Below are 18,537 nucleotides of genomic sequence, written 5' to 3'. Positions count from 1 at the left end.
CATAATGTAAGATTGGGCCATATATGTGTGCCTTCTTTTTCCCTGTTTGCTTGTGCTTTCCCTGTTACCCTGTAGTAGGACACTATTCTTTTTTTGTTGTTGCAAAAAGTTCGCTCGTGATTGGTAGAAGAAGAAAGAAAGTCAATGGCAAATGCGGAACGACAGGCAAAGATGAATGAATTTGCCAGCAGCAGCAATGTATTAAGCGCAAGCTCCGTCCTAGGACAGAAGACGTATGATGATGTTTTTGTTTTGTTCCTCTACGGATAAGAAAGTTTGTAAAAAATGACGGCCGCACAAGACACACAAGAGAAAAGCCAAAACTGGAAGATGGAGTGTTCATTCGCAGGATAGCCTTTTGCTACTTTCTTGCGCCATTCGTTTTGATTTTCCCCTATCTCAACCATTCGTTTTGTGTTGAAATTGATTTCCCAGTGATAAAATAGCACAGGTTCATGGAAAAATCCCCCGCCGCGCTTTGAGTGTTTCATCGTCTCGTCACGGTTCGCGGATCTGCTGATCTTACACAGCGAAAAGCAAGTGTTGTAGCTAATCCTGGCAGTAATAATTTTGGTTATTAGGAAAAAAAATCCTATCCGAAAGCATTAGCTTCAAGGGTAAACTTGAGATGAATAAAATAGGACTAAGTGTTCTAGGGAATGTCGCTTTTCTAGCAGATACCAATTTGTTGATTTTCGCCACTGGACACCATATCCATACCGACTCGTCTTTTCCTTGAACACGTGTTTGCGTTCGCGCGACTGATAATGGAGATGAAAATCGATTACAATCGCTTATCCCTATGGCGTGTAACGAACAACATTTCACCATCTCCATCGTCGCATCAGTAAGACTTGTCTTTGTTTCGTAGTGCATCCTCATTTTCGTGCCACTATAGTTAAGTTGTGCTCCGGAAGAGCTTTCTCCGCCATCCGGGCCTGTTTGGGCGAAGATAGAGCCCGTATCAAATGTTTCATCTTGGACACTGTTCCGGGTTCGTTCGTTCGAAGCCACAAGCCATCGTTCGTTATCGTTTTGAGGGTTTATACTGCATATTTGTTCGTGATCTGATAGGATTAAGGTTATCGGAGATGCTTTTATTGTTATGACTTTTTGGCAGATCGATATGAGAAGCCGGAGCTTTCAAAGAGCCCAAGAGCAAAGATCCGAGTATGTAAAATTATGTTTAGCATGTTTAAATAACTTTTGAAGAACGTTATTCTGTTTCTAGAGTATTATGTGACAATAATGGAAATAGCGTTGTTTTATTGCTAATAAGGACAATAATTAGTTTTTAAATTGTTGTACGAAGCCTTCTCGCCCAGCTAACGCCACTTATCCGATCGCTCAATCTGCTTTCTTGGGTTACATCAAACCACAGCCAACGCCCAATAAACTCACGACCATAAGCAAGTCATCGTTTGCTGCACTTGCATCTGGGGCACCGGGAGTTGATTGGCTTCGGTAATGAATTGTTCAATAACGCTAATGAGTTTCACTGTGTGCAGTGACATTGCTGTGACGTCTATTCATACCGCAGCGTGCGAACATTCGGTGAAGCATCGGCGAGAAAACCTTTCCCTCGGGGGTTTGGCTGGCGGTTAATCGTAAAAGTCAAATGTCCAAAACCGAGCCTGACTGAAGCGTGCGATTGCTGTGCGGTGTGGTTTTGTGCAATGTGTTGAAGAGATGAAACCGACTGCGAAGATTTAATTAATTGTCGACACCGTTTGACGTGGTTGAAGAAAACGAGGTCAAAGCGATGCTCACCAACCAAGCGTTGACTAGGGAAAAGTGGGACCAAGCATGAGCAAGTAGTTAGGCTCATTTCTGTTTCACGTCAACTTCACCTTATCAATAGAGGTTCACATATCAAGCGCAAAACTTCACGGTGACGGTGAAGTTTATTAGATTTTCCTGCATCGTTGTTTTTTTTGTTGTTGTGGGAATCGTTCTGTTCACTACTATGACGAATTCGGGGAAGGAATTGGTGACGTAGGTGGCTTAAGAGATTGTTTGCTTTTTGCTGCAAAGTAGTTCAACAATTGGAGCACATCTAATTCTTTTTATTTAGTATTTAGTATCTTAATGTCTGCAGTTGTGTTATTGATAAGGTTCTTCTAGGACATTCGTGTTATTAAAGGATTTTTTTGTATGAAATAGTAACAGAAGACGAATTAAAATTGATGTTGGCAGTTCTGTGCTGTCCAGTTTCTTTACAAACACAGCTAAGAGCTGAGGAATACGTTCGATGACAGTCTAAAATCTCGGCTGTGCTGTGCCTCGCATAACTTATTTAATACCATTAAGTTGTACTTAGGCTCTCAAACAAGTGCCTGATTCATTATCCTGCCGGTCATATTTAATTTGACCAAGTTACCGAACGAATCTACGGCAAACTCGGTCCAAGATTGCACTCCTCCATACATTGATGTGACTGAACTCCACTAGATGTAGCCAAGGAGCTCTCGGGTTGGTGTGATTGCTTCATTCGTGATATCTGTTTTGGTAGTTGAACTGAAGTTTCAAACTCCCGTGATATTCCTGATTGTTGATACAATGTGTCGCCGGATTTCGATTCGTAAATTATAATCCAAAGTTACTCCAGTACAACCTCCAGGTCTAGGAAAGTAAAGGAAAGCCAGAAATGGCAGGCCAAGAGCTTTCGGCAAAGAAAAAGCAGATCTTACATCCAATACTCCGTGTTCTCGATCATATATCATATACCACCATAACGGTTCGTATGTATCGATCACCGTTTACGTTGATGCCGTCCGCATAGACAAGGAATTGTTGTGTGAATATCTTACTCGATCAATCGTGGTTCACAATAAGCGTCCAACATGCTCCATTTGGGCTGGTGACAGCTATCAAGTCGATATCGTAGTTTGTGAGGATCTGTATGTGTGAACATCCTTTGTAGAGTTGCCATCTACATCTTTACAATCGGTCAATACACTACATCGTAAAGCTTTATCGCGCCAAATTGTTTCAGCAAACAGCTTATCGCCTTGTCTCAGCTTTTTAAACACCCTATTTTCGTCGAATATTGTTCATAGTCGAGTCCTTATTTAGTTATCAGGTGATATTCCGCTCATAGTATAGTACCGTCGTCGGCCAATCCAATATCCCGGACCCTCTGGCGACAATCACTTCATCTTAGTTTAGTGGTAGACCCAATTCTCGGTTCAGGTGGATAAATTAAAGGCCTAAAAGACTTGACGGGCTAGGTTGTCGGCTCGGTTAACCCAGCTTACCGGATCTCGGCAATTCTGACTCACTTCGATCTCACTTGGAGTGTCGGTACAACGGATCCTCCATTACCCTTCCAAACATATTACGCCAGCAAATCTTCTGAGCATTTTGCTCTCAAACGCAAAAAGGGGGTTTTCAATTTGGGACAAAATCCTTGTCTTAGAGAGGTATTTGAGAACCGGGACTATGAAGGTTTTATGTACTTCAACCATCGTCCCCGCGGAAGATGATTTAAGTGGAGACGTTTTCACGGGTTGTAGTGTGATCGGTTCGCAACCAGCTCGTAACTCAACATCAATGTTGTTGTCGGTGCTCACTTTTGACCCCAGATAGGTGAAGTCACCCATCTGTACATCTTCTTCTGCTTGTTCCTTGGCACTACAACCGCGGGAGTTTTGATTGATCTGCCATTTCGGGCTCTTTGTGACTTGTTTTTATCTGTAGCTGGATATTCAGCCCTGGGTACGAAGACGCGTTCTGGATTAGATGTGATCTCCGGTTCTGCCGTAAGAAGACCTTCCCCGTAATCGCCTCAGTCACCGGACCGCCCCATCTGTACATCACCCCCCCCATTATTGTGGTTTTCGCCTCGTTAATCTCCAATCCGAGGTTTAGAGCCACTTGCACGATCCTTTGATATACTTCAGCTACCTAAGAGACCCTCAAACGAAGGAAGTCACTAGCTTCAGCCAAGATCTGGATTATCTTATAGAAGCTGGTTCCTGAAGATGCCTGTCGAGCCTAGTATCTTCTTTATCTGCTCTGTGCTGGTGTCTACTTATGTAGATCTTGCAGTTATTGCTGTCGATCTCCTCTCGCTTTTATAGAGTCTAGGAGGTCTAATGAGTCTTTGCTCTGAGTATCTATGAAATAATCATCTGATCGCTACTTCTTGCTCTTCCGATAGATCGTCTTAATGTCAAATTCGGCATTCCTTCAGTTTTTATGGGTAAAATTGTTGAGGTATTAGTTTTTTTTATGTATTTTTATCAATACTTGTATTTTCATACACTCACTATTATGCAAGTAAGATACATTTCATAACTTTAATTTTTTTGTGATCTACAGTGAAGCGCAATAACGCATCGCTTTTGAAACGGCAGCCCGCAGCCGGATACAATGAAGAAGAGAAGAATGTTCAATTAAAATCGGAAATCCTGATTTCATACCTATAGTTTTCAAAGAATTGATGTTTTTGCTCACGGTCGCCTTTTTTTCGCTCGTTCAGATTTTATTTCATACGGGTCGATATTCCTCGTTTTTTATTGGTCCGCAGAAAACCAGTGGAAAATTCAATTAGTTTTGAAATTAAAACTCATGGTACATTCCCCGTAATGCGACAAACTTCAATGATTTCCCAATTCGGCTGCTGCTGCTGCTGCTGCTGCTGCTCGGTTTCGGAATCGGATAAAATGCAACCTTTATTCCACTCGGCTTGCTTCAGCCAAGCGCGGGTGAAAGAAAATCCGATGATGGTGGATTTTCAATCCATCGATGGGTACTGGGTAGTGTTGGAAGCGGTTGTCCATTGCCGGAGCCAGTGATGCGAAGGTGAAGCACGGTAAAGACGAGCTTGTGTGCCCGTTGGACATCGTCCAAACCTGATTAAATACCACTTCTTCGTGTTGTGGCTGTGGCTATTTCTGTCATTATAGTTCTACGTCGGAACCATCTCTCAGCGTTGATGCGAAGCTGGAGGATAGTTTTTTACCATCGTTGGCCTCCGGTTGGCCTCGTTCCAAAAATGTGATCGGTAATGAAAGTCTAAATAATTGAGCACTGTCAAATCTGCGCCACCGTTGGTCACCATGGGCTTTATCCCACCGTATCAACCAGTGGCGGAAAATGCAAAATGACGTTTTCTACTCCTTCTTTTCTTTTTGCTCCGATTGTGCCTGGGTCATTTGCTATTATGCGAACCCGCGTAACAATATGCCATCGATACAGTACCAGTGCTACGGAAATATTGATGAGCTTTCAGGAGCAATGTCGTCATCCATTCGGCCCATTTCTGTTCCCGGTGGGCATGGAAATCAACACGTCGGTGGACGTTGATCGGATGGTTCTAGTATGAATCCAAATGTGTCAACGAGCAACATCAACACCATCCTCGTCAACTGTATCGGATGCATCGATTTGCTTCGACATCATTATGAAAATTGCTTCAACAGCAGCAGCTAGTGGGGTAGTTTTTTTTTAGTTATTTTATTTGCAAAATTTGTTTCCGCCATTTCGAGCGCAGCTTTGTAGGAGGATGCATTTGGAAAGTTTCTTCGCCCGAGGACACGTTTCGGGTAACTGGTGATCTTTGGTGGGCAAAACGTGACCCACATATTTAGTTTAGTTTCCGCTTCCGGGCGCGCGCGCTGTGCAGTCGAAGTTCATCATTTATTTCCGTAGGTTCGAACTCGTGCATCATTTGCTTTATAGATGTCTTCTTGCTACCCGCTGCTTTATGCAACGGGCGCGGGATATGAAAGTTTTATTCAGCAGAACGCCATAATAATTCCGCTTCCGACCTCAATTTTGGGGGGCGCTTTTGGATTGGAATTTGGTTTATATAATTCCTATAATGGCGGTGTACCGAACGTAGACTTGCACATCACCAAAGGCGAAGCTTGATGTGTGTGATATGACGTTACTAAAAGTGTTGTTTAAGTATACAGCATTTAATGTTAAAAACACGTGTTGCAATACATACACTTTTTTGTTCTTATCACAAATGCAAAAGTAAAATATCAGTTAGGAAAAATTTGAAACTCGGCAGTGTAATTTTGGGATTCAGTTGTGGATTAAGGAAGTAGCCATTAAATCAACTTCTTGGTCTGAAGACCTATTATTTAGTTGGAGACAGTCAGGATGAGATTTGAACCCCGGTACTACCGTGAGAAGTGCATCACCAAATAACATTTGAGCCTAAGCAATTCACTGTAATTTTACAAATTTATAGTTTGACAGAGAACAGTTTGACAAAAAGAAAAAGAAAAACCACAGCTTATTGCAAGGTTTCAGTGCCGAGGTTGCAAATTTCCCATTACCGAATGAAACATTCCATTGTGAGATTGTTACTATCCACAAAGGATTAACAATATTCCACTATCCATTTGAAACCGAGAAGTTCCATTAGATTGGGCTAAACTCTGTAATCATCACCTCTTTCGTCTTTTCTGGTTTAATAATATTTATTGGTCGAACATAATGTATGAAAAATTCTCTAAAAATGCTCGTCTTATGCTTTAAAGATGATCGTTTAACATACTGTATAAGATGATCCCTTATTTCGGCCGTTTAAAATAAAGCCCAAATAAGGAAAACTCGCTAAGCACCCTGCAATAGCACATCCACTGCATGATCAACAGGCACATATAGTGATGCTTACCTCCACAATGCAATAATTCATTATTGCCGCTTATATTCTGGCCCGGTTAGGTGGCACCTGATACGCTTGCCACTGCTTCTAACCATGCGTGGTCTAGCTAACCAGATAGCGCGAAGTCCTTCTGGTTCAAGGAATCAATGGATGCTCGAATTTAGTGAGATACGATGGTTTGTCCACCGTGCAGGAAATGCAATCTAATTTCCTATCATTGGATGCTGAATTATTGCATAGAAATTCAATAACCGACCTTTTGTTGATGGGTAAATTGGGTAAAAAAAGGACAAAAGCGGGCGGAAAACCACCCGCTCGGAGTCGGATGTTGTACGTCCACTTAGGTTGTGTTGTGTATGTGTATCGGTGTGTATATGTGCAAGCAAACTATCCCTCAGGTGGTTTAATCTCGTTCATCCTTACCGTCGATGCAGATTGTCGTTTTTACAACTGGATTGCACCGTTGCAGTTTCAAACTCGTTTGCCACCGGGTAACTTTTAGCCGTGTCATTTTTCGTCCTACCGTTGGGTTTTAGGCCTGGAACCAGATGGAAAACTAATACAATCGCCAGAGAGTGTTGGTGTCCACGGTGGACCATCAAACTCATGTGCACCAACTCGTCAAACCGATGTATCAATAACGGGCGGTAAATCCAACTCAATTATAAATACCGTCCTTTCCCGAAGGTATAAAACGGATTCATGCATCTGGGTGTACCGGATCGTACGAGGCTAGTCGTTTCGTCCGCTGTTGGTTTGCTATTTTCTATGTGGTATATTACGATATTGCAAAACTTATCTGCGGTGAGGGGTGAAGATGAAAAATACACCGTGAGTCCAAGCAGATGTGCCTGGACTAAGGTGTCCTTGGACACGTATCGGCAGACCACGTACCCGGACTAATTGTACTTCTGTTGAAGGCCAACGACACAACGACTGCCAGAAGCAACATACAGAGTTGACATACGGCATCGGCATCGGTGGTGTTGCAGTTCCACTTTGGTGTTGCTTTTTAAGTGTACATTTGCGTTTCGGATAGATGTGCCCGGTTTTAATCATTCGCTTCGACAATGATTTGGTGATCGTTAGAGTACGTGGAGAGACTTCCAATAACGCTGCCACGTCCAACATTGCATGAGTTTCAAGAATAAAATATTTTTTTTAAAGTAATTACTTAAAACTCATTACATATAAAATAACTTTCAATTTTTTTATAACAGCTTGAGAATAAAAACCCCTAAAATGTTTTAAAATGAGAATAAAAAACCCCTGAATGTATGTGTGGAAGGACAATGGAGGAGCCGCTACAATGACGAGCTCTACGAGCTGTACGATGATCTTACCATCGTGCAGCGAATTAGACTCGTCCGGATCACGTCATGAGAATGACGCCGGACGACCCAGCCGGTAAAGTCCTATTAGGCCGTCCACACGGACAGAGGAGGCGTGGTATGCCCATATTGAAATGGACTGATTGTTGCGTCCGCCAGAACGACCGGAATAACGGACTGGCAGACGACGGCGCTAAACCGCGAGCGGTATCGAGGATTGCTGCAGCAGGCTAAGACCGCAAAGCGGTTGTAGCGCCTGATAACAACAAAAAGTTTTAAACATTTGCGTACATAAACAAGCTTCTAACAAATCCTTCTAATTATTCTACTTCATTGGCTTTTTAAGCCTCGAGTCGTCTTGCCTTGCCATTTCTGAATTCTTTGACTTGATGGGACTCGAGGTTCGGTTTGGCCTTCGGCCCGCTTTCGGGCTAACCAAGCAACCAGGGTGGCCGAGGCGATAACGGCACAGGTCTTTAAACGGTAGGGTTCAAACGGGGTTCAAATCCCATCCAGACCGCCTTCCCGGACGCAGAGCTGACTACTTTACTACGGGTAAATCAAGTCATGGAAAGCCAGAAATGGTAGGCCGGGACCTCTCGAGGTTGTAGTGCCAATGAAGAAAAAGAATCAATCGTACGTCAAAGTTTAAAAGTACAAAGAGGTGATGCCCAAAATAATTTTAAAAATATTTAAAATACTGAAATGTTGAAAGGTCTTTTTTATAAATCCCACGTAAATCAGACGTGACTTTACTTGAATTACCTTTTATCAAATTATTTAAACATTTAATATATAAGTTTCCGGGTAATGTTGGTTAAAGGCCAGGATGACACCAAATTCAGTTCCCTAAAATGTGGATAACATATCATCCTTCTGCAAGGATTGTAAAACTTTTGCATATGAACATTTTCCCCCCGGTACATTCAATAAAACGATCACTGTACGAAAGATGGCTCGCACCATTGCTAAGCGAAGAAGCTTTATATTCCGCACAAAATGTCAAGTCCTCTTTGGTGTGCCGCTCCTTCCCATTATAATCCTAATCGAAGCGCTTTAATCAATCTCCCAAAGCAGGTTAGGATCAGGCCGAAAGCGAACCAGGAGGTTAGGAACCGCTACCCGGATGTCTTTGTGCGTTGAAATTGAGGACGATAAGAAGGATGCTGTATTATTTACATATTATTGGATTCCATCAATTTCCTTACCTTGTGGTGGTTTCAACCAAAAAAAAAAAATAAAAAGAAAAAGAAAACGTATCTCCATACAAGACTCTGCTCCTCCTAACGGGAAGTTGAGTCAAATTTTTCGTTCACGTGTGTCGGAATCCTGGACCGATTGCTTCACTCGCTTCTCGACCACCCATGAGTATCTCTCGTCATGCGGAGCAACCTTATCGTCTGTTATTAGGGTATGGCTTCGTCGTATTTTATTGTGCCTTGTGCGTTGCAACCTGACAGCGTGTTCTAACTGGGTCGGGAAGGAAAAGAAAAGAAGAGAAAAAATTCACGCAAATATTGACAGAGTGAAGATTTCCCATCGGATTGTGCGGAAGGATCGAATGGATGGGATTTATTGGTTTTACTTTGACCTTTTCATCGATTCCGGAGTGTTATCCTGGATTGTGTATTTTATTAGCCGTCTTCAATTATATTTCCGGGTAGGAAGAACGCCGAAAACTGATATTTCATGTTTTGAATCGATAAGAAATTGAATGCAATTGGATTACAATTATGATATGCGTGTTAGTTTGTCCAGCTTTATTGTTTAGAATATTCTTAAGCTGATTACTATGTTTTATTGATATTTGAACTTAACGTTACTTTTATTTCTAGATCTCTTGGTGCTGTTCGATCCTAACACTGTAAGTACCCTACGATTTCATAAATGCTGTGCCTTGTATTTGTTATTGTTAACTAATAATATAAAACAAAATGGAATGCAATGTAAAAGCACATCGAACAATGTTGTTCAACAAGTATGTATAACCCCCATTGCTTGACTCGCTTTGCAATACATTCAGGATCAGCTGTTATTGGCTTCTAATAGAATGTTTCACGGCTTAAACCAACGAACAAGGAGAATCTAAACTTTGGCAACGTACAGAAGTAAATGTTATTGCAATGTAATATAAAGTGAGCAGAGCGTTGTTAGCAGGAAGGAAAAGTGATTTCGAACAAAAGTGTGGAATAATTTTCTCTTTGCTGCTTGCTTGCCCTCCTCACGACGATCCGTGCTGGGGATGTAGCAAACACAGCAGCGAAAGCTTTTTCCCATGCTCTGCTTTTATGCACATGGCTTTTGTGGATGCATTTGGTATTCCGATGGCGAGAGAATCGATGGGCAAGTCTAGGGCTGGCAGCACTCGTTCACTGCAAGCAAGAGAAGAAGCAGCTCCTTCGGTTGGTGTTTTTGCTTGTTGGAAGAAAGCGTACGATCGAGCGAAAGAGAACGAGTGAGTGACGGAGAAAGCAGACCCAACCACCAGAATGAGCTTCAACAAGAGAATTGTGGCACGAGTGGGAAAAAGCTCCCCACACACAGTTGGAGCAAACTTTTGCACGCCTGCATCATCCTCATCATCACGATCGCTTAAGGGCCGAATAAGGGGTTGTGGCTCGTAGTGCGACTTTTGGAAATGCGCTTCAGGGACACTGTGTGAAGCTAGCATAGGAAAACCCGAGTACTGGGTGGGTAAAACAAGGGTTTGAGAGTTGAAAGTTTGCCAGAGAAAATTGCACAACTTTTCCTCCCGATGGCTGGCTTCCAGCAAAAGCGTGTTCTTCTTCGCCGTTCCCTGCTTACGAGCTCTCTTTATCTCCGCTTTGAGATTAAGGCGTGGTCGCTACCAGTGCTGCACATGTATGGTGCAAGTGCAGCAGGCAACTGCGGTCCGGACCTTTGGAAGCAGAAATGTTCGAACGGCTGTTAGGTCGTTAGGCTAGATTTGCAGTTTCAGCATCTTGGTAGGTCCATTCGAATCGGAATCGGCCGCACTTCGATTCGACACCGATTTTGGCCTAAAACTCGAACCCGTACACAGACCTAAAACGAATGTCTTGATAGAGAGGGGGGAAAAAACAGGGAAGACAGACGTTGATGAACGAATCGGCCGGTTTTCGGCACATTCGGCATTTTGGCATCGGTCCCAAAATCCATTATAGGTCTCGGAGCAAAAAATTGACATGCCGGGAAGCGTTTTGACGGCCCGGTCCGACATTGTTGTTGACAAAGAGGGGAAGGCCTGGTCATCGAAGTTGTCATGCGAATCAGATGGTCAAAAATTCTTTTTCCAGTGAGGATTTAACAGTTCTTTACTATTGAATATTCGAAATCTTTTGCAACTCATTTCCATCGTGTATTGTTCCGTTTATAATAAGGGTAATATAGGTTAATGGTAGAAATGAAGCAAATCGTGATCAATGCTTGTTGTATCTGTTCATTTTGATACAACGGGCAATCATCAGCAAACAATGTTTGGAACATTTGTTTCACATTTTCACTACAAACTTTTGCGTTCTTGGCTCGCTGCAGCAGTCCTTGAAGCCACTCACGGTCCAGCACCGTCGTCAGACAATCCATTATCTGTGCAATTCTGCATCTCAGTTTGGGCCTACCACGGCTCCTCTTTCCGTGCGGACGGCCAAAAAGAACTTTACGGGCTGGGTCGTTCGGTGTTATTCTCATGACATGATCAGCTAACCGAAGCCTTGCGAGTCTAATTCGCTGTACGATGGTGTACGATGGTGATCTATAATGGCTCCGCCATTGGCCTTCCACACATACGGGGCCTTATGAGAATCTTTCTCTTGAACGCAGCTAAGTAGATTGCGTCGGATTTGGACGGAATCTATCTGGAGGAGATCTGAGTTTTTTTATTCGTTTATTTATTGAGGCTATGATGGGCCTCTAAGACTTCATTCGCCTCTTTCTTGTCAATGGTCACATGCGTTGGTACACACTGTTGCGAGTATGGCTTAACTATTGTGTGTATGGCTCGTAAAATAGTACAACTGTTGTGCCATGAACTAACATCTCTCGGTATAGGTTGCTGATACGTAAAAAACGGATGAGGCGGGTTGCTTTTCGGGTGGTAGTATGATGGCCAGATCGATATCAAGTTGGCAGGTGGTCCGGGTTCAGTGTATCCATTGCAATCGGACCGTAATGTCGACGTCACAGAAACTGCAAAATAGTGGACTGGATCTTTCGAAAAGGTAGGAGTGTGTCAGACGGGCAGCGAGCACCCTTAGCTGACATTTGTCCCCAAATAGATGATGTTTTGGACGGCTAAAAAGCTGTGATCGCCTATCTGTACATTACCGTGGTTTTCGCCTCGTTAATCTTCCAGCCGAGCTAAAGGGCTGCCATATCTATTATTCTAGAAATTATTATTATTTTACTACTTGCATCAAATTTTAACTGTGGGAATAAAGTATGTGTTCGAAAAGGTGTGCGCCGAACGAATAAGAACCATTATTTAAAAATCGTTGATATCTATACCAGACAGTTATTGGGCTTCAGTCTTTAGCCGCTTTCGTCTGGACGTTGGCCCGGTGGTGCATGGTTACGTTCTGAGCTATTTCTGGATTCCATTTCCTACCTGTTTGCTTACGGGGACCACATTCGGATTACGGGGTCTGCATTTGTGTTAGTGTTCGTGAGGTCAATAACCGAACCATTTCCTGGTGGAAAAGCTTACGCGTGTCCCATTACGATACTATTTTGCTTTGAAAATCGTTCGTTAATTAGCTGTATGTAAATGTCTCCAGGCGAACTTCCGCAGACCGATTAAGGCGAGTTACGATGGGTGTACTTTACGTTACAGTCCTGAACACTTCCATGGGAGTGTCACGTGGTGCAGAAAAAGTGTTCAATTGTTCAAGCCAATGGTTTTACGCTGTGAGTCAGTTAACACAGGCTGTCAATAAGTAGCGAAGCGTTGCGTGATGAGAATTACTTGAGCAAGATAAATATAGATTGTCATAGTTGCGCCAGTCAATGGAGGATAATGTGAAGGATTTCCGTTACTCCAAGGCAAGAAAATTGGATTAAAACGGTCTATAATAAGCATTGCGCTGTGTTATTAATGCTGAGGACGTTGTCGTACTTTTACTGTTATTGGATTGTTATACGATTTTTAATAACTCAAATTATCATTATTAAAAGCTCTCAATATTTAGAAGCTTTGTTACTGCGCAACAATTTAAATGCTCACCGCCATAGTAACGTTTGGATGCGTTACGGTTCCAATTCCCAATCCATTTTTCACCTTATTCACCATTTCCGATATTCACCACCAGCTTATGTACTGCTGTTCGTTGTTGTGCACCCCTCACGTGTTTTCCTTCCCTACCCGCACACACACACACACACGCTTTAGTCAGATGGGCAGGATTACATTTCAAAGCTGAACACTGGGGCACGATCGCACCTTGTCGTCACCCTGATTAAAGTGCTTCCCTTTGCGCGTGTCTAGATCGCGTTGGTGTTGGTGTGTGCTCTGGGGTGCACCGTTTTGTCTTATTTCGACGGGAATGCGTCTGGCGCTTGGGACGCACCTAGCCGTACAGACAGGGGCCGGCCAGTTTAGTTAAACGGGAACCACCACGCGGATAGTTGGTTGCGCTTACGAGCTGTCTCGGTTTTTATTGCCCGGACCGCCGGCTGGGTTTTTTGGTTTTTCCTTTCCGTTTTTTCGACTCTCCGTTTCGTTCCGGTTTGGTTTGCGTTTCGGTCCCGGCACCGGTTTCGTTTCGTTTGAGGTTTGTGCTCCGGTTGTGTTGCAAAAGTTCCGTCTCACGCAATAGAAGTAGTGGACATCGTCAGCCAAATGGTTTTTTCGTTCCTTCTTTTGAAGGTTACTGGGCTGTCCTGTTTTAAATTTTAGGTAAATAATATTATTAGCAAAAATGTGTTAAATTAGTGTCCAATGAGAATAAGCTATCATATTGGTATGCTCTTTAATACGCAAACAGTAAAATCGCATGTGTCGTACAAAAACTATAATTAAAAATTGATTAAAGTATTGTCGTTCAAAGTGTTTCCACGAAATAGAATTAAAACCCGGCAAAGAAAACAAAACCGCGCTCCGATCATATTCGATCGCCGTGCGGATGTGTACCACGGACGGGTCAACGGACATGCCGCCAGCCGACATTTGCAAAATATCGCTCAAAAGTGGGCCACGGCACAGATGAAAACTCGCGTACCATTACGTAACGATATTGTGCTTCCTCTCGCATGATGTAGCAAGTGTAATCCCATCATAAAAGAACAGACGAAAAAACAAAAACGGTGCTCCCAGCTCGAGCGTACCAGGAGACAGTCAGTCCCGTGATCGATAGTTTCGGTGTAGTTCGGTAGCGCGCGGTACGCAGCCCAACGCGTTTCCCCAATGCCCGACGCTAACAACCGCTGGAAGCGTTTTTCTCGGTCGTACCATTTACGGCTAAATATAGATGCATGCACGAAGAGTTATATTTATTCAATTATTATTAATACTCGACGCAGCGTGACGCGGACTCGTGGTAATCGTGCCTTTCGCCAGCAGCAAACTCCCGGAACCCGGAACCTTTTGTTACGTGTGTAGCTGCATTCGTCCTCGGGTTGGGCTGCAGCCGAGCGCTTGGACGCGTTCCCGAGCCATCAGTGACGTGTCCCGAACGTAGTTCCTACAAACGAATATATCGTACCATCTGCACTGTATTTATTATTATAGGTGAGTTTGCGCGCGTGCTTTATTTTTATCTTTTCCCTCTCTCCAATGGGGAGGCAAATTGGCTATTCAGCTAAGTTAGATATGGGTTTCGCGTCGTACACGTACTGGTGTGGTGTATGTAGAGATGATTTTTATTTAGAATAAAAAATGCCCAATCGTGCTGCGATCACTGCAATGGCAAATATCAATAATGAGCTCGACATAGAGTTCTGAGCTAAGAGATACGGCATACACCGAGACTTGTATTTGAAGTATTAGAATTTATATTTTATTAGGAAAATTCGTTAAACTCAAAAGAAATTTTCCAACATTATCAGCAACATTAAATATCTCTCACATGATGTTGCTGTCTGCTGTTGCTGTCTGGCGCTTCGAGTGCATCCCTCCAGCATGTGCGCATAGTTATGGCAGCCCGACGAGAGCCATACATTTGAATCGATCGTTCTTGCAAGGACATTATTTTAGCATAATTTACTGTTATTACCCCACAACGAGTGCCCGTGGTTTTAAGCGATTTGACCCATTTTGATGAACGAGCGTCGGCCCCGGCGATGCTTTTTCGAATGGTGCAACATTTTCTGCCGGTTCTGTGTTCTGTGGGACCCACCTAACCTTTCGGACAAGCCCGTCCTCCCCCCCTCCCCGCCAGCGAAGGAGGTGGCTCCTTGTCACGGGGAGAGCGAATTTGCAACATGATTCCAGTCGAAAGAGCCTGCGCATCCCTTCGGATGCACGGGTAGTACGATAATCATCGTTTGGCAATTTGGGCAAAGGACTCATTAATGTTCGATCGACAATTTATGGAAGCGATAAAATTAGCGAAACATTATATACAACCCATCGCCGCCCGGTCGGTCGGTCGGTCGATCGGTCGGCGCTCTAGCTTATAGTGTGGGGAGTTTTTTTTTTTGGGATTTGTATTCGCTGGCGGTTCGCGTGTTTTAGGCCCTATGAGTTCGGACGGATTAAATTGCCATTAAGGATTGTTTCAAGCTGGATTAGGGTTTAGTGGTAGGATTGGATTTCGTGCCCAGCGTGTTTGGCGCTGCAATAGGGTGGTGCAGAGGTAGAGGCTGCATGGAGAAAGGAAAAATCGCGTAGAAAAACAATAAAATGGGTCAAAGGATTAGGTAGGATACGGTTTGATGATGACGATGATGGCTACTTTGGATTAGTTTCAATTGCCATTTGCGTTCGCTATCACTGCCAATAAAAGCGCCTAATGAGCTGTGAACAATGAACACACATGTTGGTTGTAATTAATATGTGGCGTTAAATATGGTCGTTTCGAAAAATTTAGATCGACAGAAACATACTTGAGAGTTGTATTTTATTTGTCAACCACTTATGGAATGCGAAAGAGTTTTTAGAGTGCTAATTTAATTCAGTTATGCTTCAATCTAGAGTCCAGCATAAGTTTAGAATAAAATGAAGTAGAGCAAACAGTGATTGTTGTACCAAGTATTGTAGTAAATCAAGATGGAATGTATGCAGCAAACCGCGAACAACAATTTGCAGCGAAAAAATGTTGCCGGATAAAACAGTACTTCCCCATATTTGTTTCGCGTTTCCAGCGCTGCTTATCGCTTCAAAGAGCATACCCCTAGTGTACGGTTCAGAGGGTTTTGCTCGTGAAATTTCACACTCAAAACCAAACCACCGACCGTCGGGTGGTCTTCGGCGAACGTGCAATGATACGTGCGGCCGCCTGTGTGAGCTGGGGTTGATGACGCCGATGATGATTGTGGTTGTGCGCTAGCTGTGGCCGTATTGCGCGGATCGGGGAGTTCAGAAATTTTCAAAAATAGAAATTTTGAATAGCCGAGATTCTATTTTCGGGTCCTTCGGAAAATTTGACTATAAACACTCGGTGTTCCGCGTGTTGTTGGTCTTTGCCATGCGCTTCCCATCACGCGCTGCTGCCGTGCTGCCCCACCCCGGTTGGCTACCACTTCCAGCGTTTCAGAAAGTTGTGGCGCGAATTTGGTAAAAAAAAGTGGTTGAAGAACGCAAAACCGACGGCGTCTTAGGTTGCCAGGCATATTTGTAGCTTAAGCGTGTGCACATGGTGTGCCGGCTTACGGTTGCTGTACGAGTAAACTTACCCGTACCTAGACTGGCAAACAATGTCATGTCCAGCTGCGTCTTATGTATGATTGGGATGTATTGAGGTGCAACAATGCATCCGTCAACACGCCGTGCATAATAAAACTGTTTTCGTGTTGAAGCATTTATTGAGCTTGATTCGAGTGAGAACATGGTGGAAGGATTAGCAAAGTTCTTCCACACACATCTTCCATTTCAGCATAAAGTTACCAGCTTTTCAGGACCGGTAACGAACCGGATCTGAATCTGAATGATTGTACTTGCACCAGTTGATATGATGATTTCAGTTGAACTTTTTCGTCTTCGGGAAGGCATGACGAGGAATCACAACCGAAAGCTTGTTCCGTTTAAGTTACTTTTAAGAAACTTTTGCAGGAATAACACTGCTTATTCATTCTGACCCCGATTTCCTTCGAATTTATGTCAAGTTCCTGTGCACTAGGCTGCTCGGAATTGTGCAACTCAAACATTCGCTCGGCAACGCTCGAAATGCACTCAGCAAAGCTTATTGGTTAAAGAATTTGATCGATTTAAATTTCATTCACACTCTTCGTGTAGCAAATCCTTCCATTTTTCTTTTGTATGATTATGAAAAAATATACAAAAGTGATGTTCCCAGTCGACTCAAAAAGCCAGGTCGAAAAAGAACATAACGTGACAAAAATCGACAATAGCATCATTTTTAACCACTATTGATTTTCACAGACTAGTCAAGTGTTTTAATCTTGGATTGCCAAGTGTTTAAAAAATGGAAATTCTCTTTCCCACCTTTCCTATCCTTTAAATTATAAACTTTTCTAAATAATATCAGGATATTCAACAGAAATATCTACTTATGCCAAACCTGGCCATCAACGAATCATTGCCATCTAATAAAATTAATCAAATGGTAGCAAAACAGAGCTGAAAAGCACCCGCCAAAAAAATAGGCTAAATCAAATGAAGGATTTCCTCAACTACGGAAGAAGAACTCTCTCTCTGGATTAAAAGACACATTTCCATTGGCAACACTTTGAGGTTATGCATCTGGTTCCACGCCTAAAAGGACCAAAAAATCCCGTAGGATTTCGGCAGGAGTCGGGGTTTGTTTATTTTTGTAATTTAAAATTAAGATGCACTCCAGCTGGCCGAACCGTTGTACGTTAGATTCACTCCTTGAGCTTCGCTCAGAAGAAGCACCGTTTGATTTGAACTTGTTGTCCCTGCCTATGTCTCGTTCGGTTCTTGCTGTCTGTACTATGCCTTTTAGTGTACGAATAAAATGACACTACATTCAGTGTAGTACGATAAAGGCTTGTTTTTAGTAGCCTATTTTAAGCTTTCTTTTACTCCTTTTCTTTGCACTCTTTCTATTTTCCTACTATTGCTCAGAATCGGGGTAGCTGTGCACACATGGCACAGATCGAAAAAGAGGCCAGCAAATGCTATGCCCAGGCTCGGCTATGGCCAGTTTTGAAGCTTCACCGCATATGTGTCGTGGAACGTGTGTCCTCGCACAGTACAGTATCGCTCAAAGTATGCATAAATGATGAATTTTATGGGACCATTCCACAGTACGCAGGCACACACACACACGTGCGAGCAAACGCATACACACATAAACCTGCTGAATAGCTCGTTGCACTGGTTCATATCATATGATAAAGTGTGATGAATTGTGGTAGCAGTCTTTTGGTTTGTCTGCTCCAACAGTTCCAACAGTTGTAGTATGTGTACCGACAGCGGTGCAAAAAAGCTTACTTGGTTCCCATGGG

General features: G+C 43.1%; 1 protein-coding gene across 15 annotated transcripts in view; it reads left to right on the top strand.

Moving 5' to 3' along the window:
• Positions 1–18,537, top strand: part of LOC118512655 (ELAV-like protein 3) — a 46,215-nt gene that overhangs the window by 8,516 nt on the left and 19,162 nt on the right. For 9 of the 15 annotated variants that reach the window (XM_036057384.1, XM_036057382.1, XM_036057388.1 and 6 more), the window contains one exon: positions 9,792–9,820. The exons of 2 other annotated variants lie outside the window; for them this stretch is intronic. The gene's annotated coding sequence lies outside the window, so the exon portion shown is untranslated. Of the gene's footprint in view, positions 1–9,791; positions 9,821–13,545; positions 13,847–14,469; positions 14,678–18,537 lie in introns of those variants that run through there. 4 more of the 15 variants (XM_036057383.1, XM_036057386.1, XM_036057377.1 and 1 more) reach the window with 3 other exon arrangements.

Source organism: Anopheles stephensi, chromosome 3 (assembly GCF_013141755.1).
Source record: "Anopheles stephensi strain Indian chromosome 3, UCI_ANSTEP_V1.0, whole genome shotgun sequence".
NCBI classification, from domain to species: Eukaryota; Metazoa; Arthropoda; class Insecta; order Diptera; family Culicidae; genus Anopheles; species Anopheles stephensi.
Note: the sequence above shows the minus strand (reverse complement) of the source record. Positions and strands in the feature narration are given on the sequence as shown.